This window comes from Notamacropus eugenii, chromosome 1 (genome assembly GCF_028372415.1).
Source record: "Notamacropus eugenii isolate mMacEug1 chromosome 1, mMacEug1.pri_v2, whole genome shotgun sequence".
NCBI lineage: Eukaryota > Metazoa > Chordata > Mammalia > Diprotodontia > Macropodidae > Notamacropus > Notamacropus eugenii.
The window spans coordinates 8,809,043-8,817,150 of NC_092872.1; the positions used below are offsets into that span (position 1 = coordinate 8,809,043).

The 8,108-nt window shown below is 43.0% G+C and overlaps 1 protein-coding gene across 4 annotated transcripts in view; it reads right to left on the reverse strand.

Moving 5' to 3' along the window:
• The window catches only part of CCDC13 (coiled-coil domain containing 13), a 107,841-nt gene extending 99,799 nt beyond the window's left edge, over positions 1-8,042 (reverse strand). For 2 of the 4 annotated variants that reach the window (XM_072652184.1, XM_072652221.1), the window contains exon 1: positions 7,926-8,042. The gene's annotated coding sequence lies outside the window, so the exon portion shown is untranslated. The remainder of the gene's footprint in view (positions 1-7,925) is intronic. The other 2 variants (XM_072652212.1, XM_072652193.1) reach the window with 2 other exon arrangements.
• Between the last annotated feature and the right edge of the window lie 66 nt (positions 8,043-8,108).

An 8,108-nucleotide genomic window follows, 5' to 3' on the forward strand; every position in this document is an offset into this window, starting at 1 on the left:
TAACAATTTAGCTAATAATAAATATCACAAAGATATGTTATGATGTAAAATTCCTAAGAGCAGAGGCAGAGAGAGAAAAGCAGGACCAGGAGAACAATGACAGAGAATATAAAGGAAGCTGGACTGAGAAATTGTAATATCACTCCCAATTCTGGACAGCAGATAATGATGTGGTACACACATATAATTGTGTGCACATACACAATATGTATATATGTAATATACATTTTATGTTATAATACGCACATTCACATATATCATGGCTCAGTGGAAAGAATTTCGAGGGTTAGATTTGAAATCAGAGGACAAGGCTTCAGTTTCCTCATCTTTAAAATTATCTCTGAAGTCCTTTCCATCTCTAAATCTATGATCCCATGATGTTTGAGGTCCCTTCCATCTCTAACCTTGTGCTCCTAAAATACTCTTGAGAGGTAGAGAGGTACCAGGATAGAATGTCGCACACATTATAAGACTTAACCACCGAATCAATTGCTTTTTATATAACTGTTTTTTCCCCCGTTACAAAGGATGATGGAATTTCAGGGTGGAATTAGAAGTTATATCTAGATATGGGTGGGATCTAAAAACAAAAGGCAGCAATATTTTTTTTTAAAGAATGAACTTGGTATCAGATGTGTTCCTTATTACCAGTATGGACTTTAGCAGTCACTTCCTCCTCTGAGCCTCGGTTCTCCCAAATGTAAAATGCTGATTTCTGAGGTTCCTTCAGGATCTAAATCCTATGGTACCATAATCTTTCTTTGCCTTTTAAGGTCTGCACAGAGCCATATCTTACTACATACACTGGAAACAATCTCTCCTTCCTCTGAGTTCCTCTTAGTCACCTGCCTGTGCCCCTCATGTGACGCCTAATCAATATATTCTCTTTGACTTCTTTCTTTAAAAAAAAAAAAATTGGCCAATGATTTCTTTTATTTTTTTCAAAATTGCAAAAAAAATTCCAAAAATATCACCTCTCTACTTGTTATCTTGGACTATTATTTAATTTTTTAAAATGCCTGTCATATCCCCAATTCAACTGGAGTTTCCTTGAGGGCAAGGACCCTGAACTTCACAAGAGATAGGCAGGTGGTGCCCTGAATCAAATCTGACCTCAGACATTAGTTTTGTGACCCTGGAAAAGTCCCTTAACTGTGTTTGCCTCAGTGTCCTCATCTCTGAAATGGGGATAATGATAGCACCTACCCCCCTGGGTTGCTGGGAGGATCAAATGATATAATATCTCTACAGCACTTTGTCAACCTTACAGCACTTCAGAACTTGCCACTTTTATTATGAGCTATCTATTCCCTGCAGAATCAGTCTGCACAGTTACAGAGAGGTATGCCGTAAGCACAATTTTATTATTTGGTTACGGTACAATTTTTAGCTCTTCCTGAGTTCATCAAATATTTACATTTTTCCTAAGTGCTTGATATACTTGAAAAGATAAACAACTGTTGCTCCAATATCATCTTTTGTCAATATCCTGGCCAACAGTGAGGTTAAGTGCTACTCAGATGAGTGAGCAACATTAGGAGTCATCTGAGCTGATTTATCGTGCTTAAACAAGCATAATTTAGTGACAATTAAAGGAGCACACAAACAAAATTAGAGCTGGACAGATGAAAAGGTCAATAGAAGGTGGTTGATCCAGTACAGATTATAAAAGCAACAATATTCTTTCTTCCCCAGATCAGAATTAGCATCTGCATTTGCAGTATGCGTGGAAATCAATGCCACTACAGAACACAGTGAACACAGTAAGGTTTATGTATATTTCACTAATTCAAAGATTCATTTGTTCATCAGCATGAGTGAATTCCCTCTAGCAATGCCCATTGCTGGCTCTCCCAGCCTTAGTTTTCTTGGCTTACTGTGTCCAAAATGATTCATCCTCTGGCAAAGGACAACCACAGAGTCTGTTTACAAACTGGTCATTTAAAAACCTCATCAACTTGGTAGCATTTGCAGATAAACCACTGGTCTAACCTTCAAGGACCCAGAGTGATCGCCATACCTCAATGAGGCAATGAAGAAGGACTTTAGAGTGATAGGAGTTATAACTGAAATGAACCTTATAGATCACCTGGCCTATCTCTCTTGTTTTATAGATGCAAAGATGATTTATGAATGCAGATTTCAACATTTTTGGTTTTGCCTTCTTGCTGGTTTCTGTTTAGAATATCCTACCACTGTCCCTTGTCTATGTAAACGCTACATAGATCTGCCTCAGGACCCAGCTCAAACCCTCATGTCTCCATGACACTGATGGATCCAGCCACAATGAACCCTTACTCCAGCACTTAATACCTTGCTGCTCACCTGGCTCTCATCTCTCTGATGTATATACCCTATTGAAATCATGAATTGGTGGTGAACCATCATTTTCAAAAAGCAGAACTCTTGACATCTGAAATTTGACAGAGGATGGCTTAATGGACAATGTGACTAGTCACTTGTTTAGGGCACTTTAAGCCTTATCCCATAGATAGTAGATACTACCACTATCCCGTAGTAATTTGATTTTGATTCTCTCCACTCTCTTGAATTTTCTCTAAGGTCACCAAGGCCAAATGCAATATCTTTTATTTAGTCTCATCATCTCTCTCTCTCCTCCTATATATTCTCTTCTCCTTTGGTTTTAGAGACTCAGTATTCTCTTGGTTCTAACTCCTGTATCTCTAACCACTTCTCTGTCTCATTTTCTGGTTCCTTATTCTTTTTCCAGTCCCTTGAGTTGAGTGTTTTCCCAAAGGTTTGGCCCTAGTCTCTTTCTCTGTCTACACTCTTTCCTCTGGGAATTTTATTCACCCTCAAAGCTTCAACTATTTACTCCAAGCAAGTAACTCGCAAACCTACATTTATAGTCCTGACCTCTTCCTTCTGAGTTTCAGACCTGCATCCTCCACATGAGAATGCCAGATTGACAACTGCTTCTCAGCATGTCCCAAACCAATTTTCGTTTCCCACAAATCTTTCCCCACAAAATCCTCCTCCTGCTGTCATTATTTCTATCTGCAGCCCCATGGTTCACCCTCACGCTCTCTCCTGTATTTGTGACTCTTTGAGTATCTTGGACTCTCCACCTTCCTTCAGTTCTCATATCCAGTCAGTGACAGAATCCTGTGAATTTCACCTCCTAAAATATCTCACATCTGTCCCCTCTTACCACCCGCCTCATACAGGCCCCCTTTTTCACCTTCCTGAATTCCATTCTCTCTCCAATCTACCCTTCAGAACTCTGCAAGAACAGTCTTTGTCATGCACAAAGTTGAGGGGCATCAATGGTGACACAGAGAAAGCCCACAGAGGGTCCTCAAATCAGATTTACCCCTTGAGGGCCTTAGGCAGCTAAACTGTACATTGCAAAAGAGTCACTGGTCTCCATGGGGAGAGGAAGTTTCCTCAGAGGTGTTCCCTGCACCAGTGAAATCACAGATTGGACCATTAAAAATGGGTAAACTTAGTGATGTCACTTTTCGCCTCAGAAAAAAAAAATAAGTGAATCCACATCCAAATAAAGAACTTTGGACTCTGAATGCAGACCAAAGCAGACTGTTTGCTCTCTCTCTCTCTCTCTCTCTCTCTCTCTCTCTCTCTCTCTCTCTCTCTCTCTCTCTCTCTCTCTCTGGTTTCTTCTTTCTCGTAGTTCTTCCCATTAGTTCTAATTCTTCTTTATAACATGACTAATATGAAAATGTTTAATATGAATATATATATATATATGGAGCCTGTATAAGACTGCATGCCATCTTGGGGAGGGGAGAAGATAGGGAGGGGAAGAAAATTTGAAACTCAAAATCTTACGGAGGTGAATGTTGAAAATTAAAAATTAATTCATTGACTAATATATTTTAAAAAAAAAATAAGTGATTCCCTATTGCCTAAAGAGCCCAACGCTGAAGCCTCTTAGCGTATCATTTGCAGGCCCCACACCACCTGATGCAGCCTTATCTCATATGATTGCCTTCCATGTACTACATGGTCTAATCAAACTGGACTGTTCTCTGATCTCTAAACATGCTCTGCATTCATTCTCCTCTGAGAAAATGCCTCCCCCCAAGCAAGGCCTGTGAAAAATGCTCCATTGGTTCCTCCACCTGGAACGCTTCTCAGCTCCCATGCTTTTGAGCATGATGTTTGCCATCATGTTGACAAATGCTTTCAATGAGGATGAATACGGCATCAAGGTCAACTACTGTCCTCATAGTAAGTTCCTCACCTTGAAAAGGCTACAAGCCAAGACCAAAGTGGAGGGAGTGTTAGTGCATGATTTTCTGTTTGCAGATGATTGTGCACTCAATGCAGCCTCTGAAGCTGAGATGCCACAAAGTATGGATGAATTCTCTGCTCCCTGTGCTCATTTTGGCCTAATAATTAGCACCAAAAAAACACAGGTGCTCCTCCATCAGCCACCACCACACCATCCATACGTGGAACCATCGGTTACAACAAATGGAGAAGTTTTGAATGCTGTGGATAAGTTCACTTACCTTGGTAATGTACTTTTCAGGGATGTACACATTGACAATGAGGTTGATGCACACATTGCCAGAGCTAGTTCCAAAAAAAAGGTTTGGGAGAGAAGAGGTATTAGACTGACTACCAAACTGAAGGTCTACAGAGCTGCTGTGTTGTGTTGACCTCGTTGTTGTATGCCTGTGAAACATAGACAGTCTACCAGCACCATGCCAGGAAACTGAATCGCTTCCATCTGAACTGTCTCAGGAAGCTTCGAGGATCACCTGGCAGGATAAGGTACCAGACACTGAAGTCCCTGCTCGAGCTGAACTGCCAAGTATTCCAACTATGCTTCAGAGAGTGCAACTCCAATGGGATGGCCACATTGTTCAAATGCAAAATATACACTTGCAAAAAGACTATTTTATGGAGAATTCCCATGGGGCAGGCGATCACATGGTGGTCAGAAGAAGCAATACAAGGACAGTCTCAAGGTCTCTTTCAAGAACTTTGAATTTGACTGTACAACATAGGAGACACTGGCACAGGACTGCTCAGCATGGTGTGCCCACATCAGAAAGGGTGCTGTGCTCTTTGAGCAAAGCAGAATTGAGACAGCACAAAGAAAATGTAGGATGCACAACTTTGGAGTATCCACCCCCAAAATTCATATGGACTATCTGTGCCCAACCTGTGGTAGAGTATTCCGAGCTCCTATTGGTCTGATCAGCCACAATGTGACACAATGAAACTTCACGTTATCATGGTGATGTCATTTTGATCCTCTTTGAAAATGAAGGACAACAACTAACTTACTATAATTATTTGTGTTGGTGCTGCCCTACTAGTTTATAAGCCAGGGATGGGGAACCTGCAAACTTGAGGCCACAGGTGGCCCTCTACATCCTCAAGTGTGGCCCTTTGACTGAATCCAAATTCCACAGAATAAATCCTCTTAACACAAGGTATAGTATAAGCTCTCTTAGAGCAAGGCTGTACCTTAACTAAATAATATCCCCCAAAGTCTAGCACAGGGCTCTGTATATAGTAGGTGCTTAATGAATGTGTAATTAATAATGCCAAATGGCTGACAATTACAAAGTACTGCACAGAGTGCTAGCCACTAATCCTCATGACAACCCTAAGAGGTAAACAGAATAGGTATGCTCATTTTATAGATAATAATAATATCTCATTTCTATAGAATTTTAAAGTTTACAGAGAATGTCTAGAATAATATCCCAATGAAGCAGGTGGTACAAGTAACATTCCCCACTTTACAGATAGGGAGACTGAGCCTCAGAGAGTTGCCCAAATTAAAACAAAGCTAGTATGTAGCAGCCCTAAGGTTTGAACCCAGGTCTCTTGACTTCAGATCCAAAGCCCCTTCCCAATACATCATAGTTACCAACCCAAACACATAGCCCTACACATATTGGGTGCTTTTAAGGAGTTCATTGATTCATCCACTGATACCTGTTTGTTGAACACAGTTGGGGGGTATCCCACATTTAGTATATATGGGAGGGGGCAGTCTAGGAAGAAGTACTTGAAGGCTACATGGAAGCAAGCTATCAGATATATGTCATGGGTCCAAATTTCAGACACTGTTTTTAGAGACCACAGAGGGGAGGCAGGAGTAACCAGAATGAAAGAAGTGAGATGGAAAAATAGTAGAGTTTGTTGACTTCAGAACTAAATACTCAGGTGCAATGATAAATGATTCCTATCATACTGAAAGAGGTACTCCCAAGGGATCTGGAAACAACCAGTGTGGTTCAGTACTTTGGTCAGTGACTTGGAGGAAGAAATGGATGGAAAATTTTCAGATGTTGCAAGTAAGGAGGGATCACTAATGCGTTAGACAACAGGATCTAAAAAGGCTAAAATGAAATCTTGCTGAAATCTAAGAGTGATAAATATAAATATAGTGATATATAACTGAAATGAAATAGTGATAAATATAATAAATGCACTAGGGTTCAAACAATCAACCTCACAAGTAGAGGACAGGAGAAAGATACCTAGACACTAGTTCAAGAGAATAATAACGTGGGAGGTTTGGGCTAGGGATAGGACCAGGAATGTCCACATGAATCAACAACGTATTAAGCAGCCAAACCTGCTAATATGATCTTGGACTTCATTAATGAAAACCTAGTGTCCGGAGCAAGGTAAGTGAGGGTCTCACCTGTACTCTGTGCTCATAAGACCATATCTGTAAGACATTTCCCAGTTCTGGGTTTCATGTTTTAGGCAAATTATACACAAACAAATTGCAGTGTGTCCAGAGAATCAGAGGATGGAAAGAAGGATTTGAACACAGAGAAGATCCTAGAGTTTTTCTAGTCCAGCCACCTCATTTTATAGGAACATAAGGAAATTAAGGTGAGCAGGACTTGGATGGTAAAGGAATATGGACATGTGTCACCTGGAAAAGAAAATTTAAGAGGAACGTGAGTGTTATCTCCGAGTTTCCAAAGGGCTCCTATAGAGAAGGGGGATACGACTTCCTCTGTGTAGCCTGAGAGCAAAGAACTAGCAGTAATAGGGGAATAGTAAAAGGAGACAAAGTTCTGTTTCCTATAAAAAACAATTTCCTAACCATGAGAGCTGTCCCAAAACGCTGCTGTAAATTCCGGGGCAGTAAGTTCTCCATCAGTGGAGATCTTCAAAAAAGCATCAGCTAGCTGACTTTGTCCAGGACGTGTAGAGAAGAAATCTATTTTTCGGGTACAGGGTGACTTAATGTCCTTTGAGGTCCCTTCCAGCTCTCAGTCTGTGCTGGGCAGTTCTCTTAGGAAGTGTGTGGGATGGGGGTGGGGTGGGGTGGAGGAGTCTCTTGATGCACATAATAAGCTAGGCTGTAAACAGCACTAGGTGATGTAGAGCGGAGGGGAGAAAAGGGGTTTGGGTACTGAGGGGGAAGAGGATTTGTCCCTGTGGCAGTGGCAGCTCGCGCGTGTCTGTGAGAGGCTCACTTTTTTGTTGCCCCGGGCCCTGTATGCCTGGGATGGTACCTGTGTGAACTGGCCGCCTGCCTGGGTGTCCTAGGAGTAAGAGAGCACAGTCCCTGAGGGTCAGGCAGGTTTCCAGAATGGGTCTGGCCAAGCCGGTAGTCCCTCCGGTCAGTCTGTCGGGGCGGGGACTGTGTCCACAGGTCTGTTTGCCTAGCAGGTGGAGTCGGTCTGTATCTGTCTGTGTTTGGGGAGGGGGAGAAGGGGTTCAAAAAGCATGTTACAGCTAAGGAGACTGAGGCCCGGAGCGGTGGAAGGAGTCGCAGCTCAGGGGCAGGGTTCAAACCGCTGTCTCCTGACTCCAGGCTGGGCACTCCCGGGGGAACGTCTCTGCTGCGCTGCCAGAGGGGGGCCTGGCCCGTCTGTCCACGCGTCCGTCCGTCTGTCTGTCTGCCGGACCGAGCTCAGGGCGGGTCTGCGGGCTCGACCCGGTTAGGCACTCACCCAAGCGAAGGCGCCCAGCCTGGGCCGGGCTGGGGCTGGACCGGTTTCACTGTCTTGGACTCGCTGAGCACCAAGGCGCCTCTGGCGTCACTCACCCAGGGATGCCGGGGACGCGCTGCCCAGAGCAACGGTCACCACGGCAACTGCCCCCGCGCGTGACGTCATCGCGCCCCTACGGAAGCC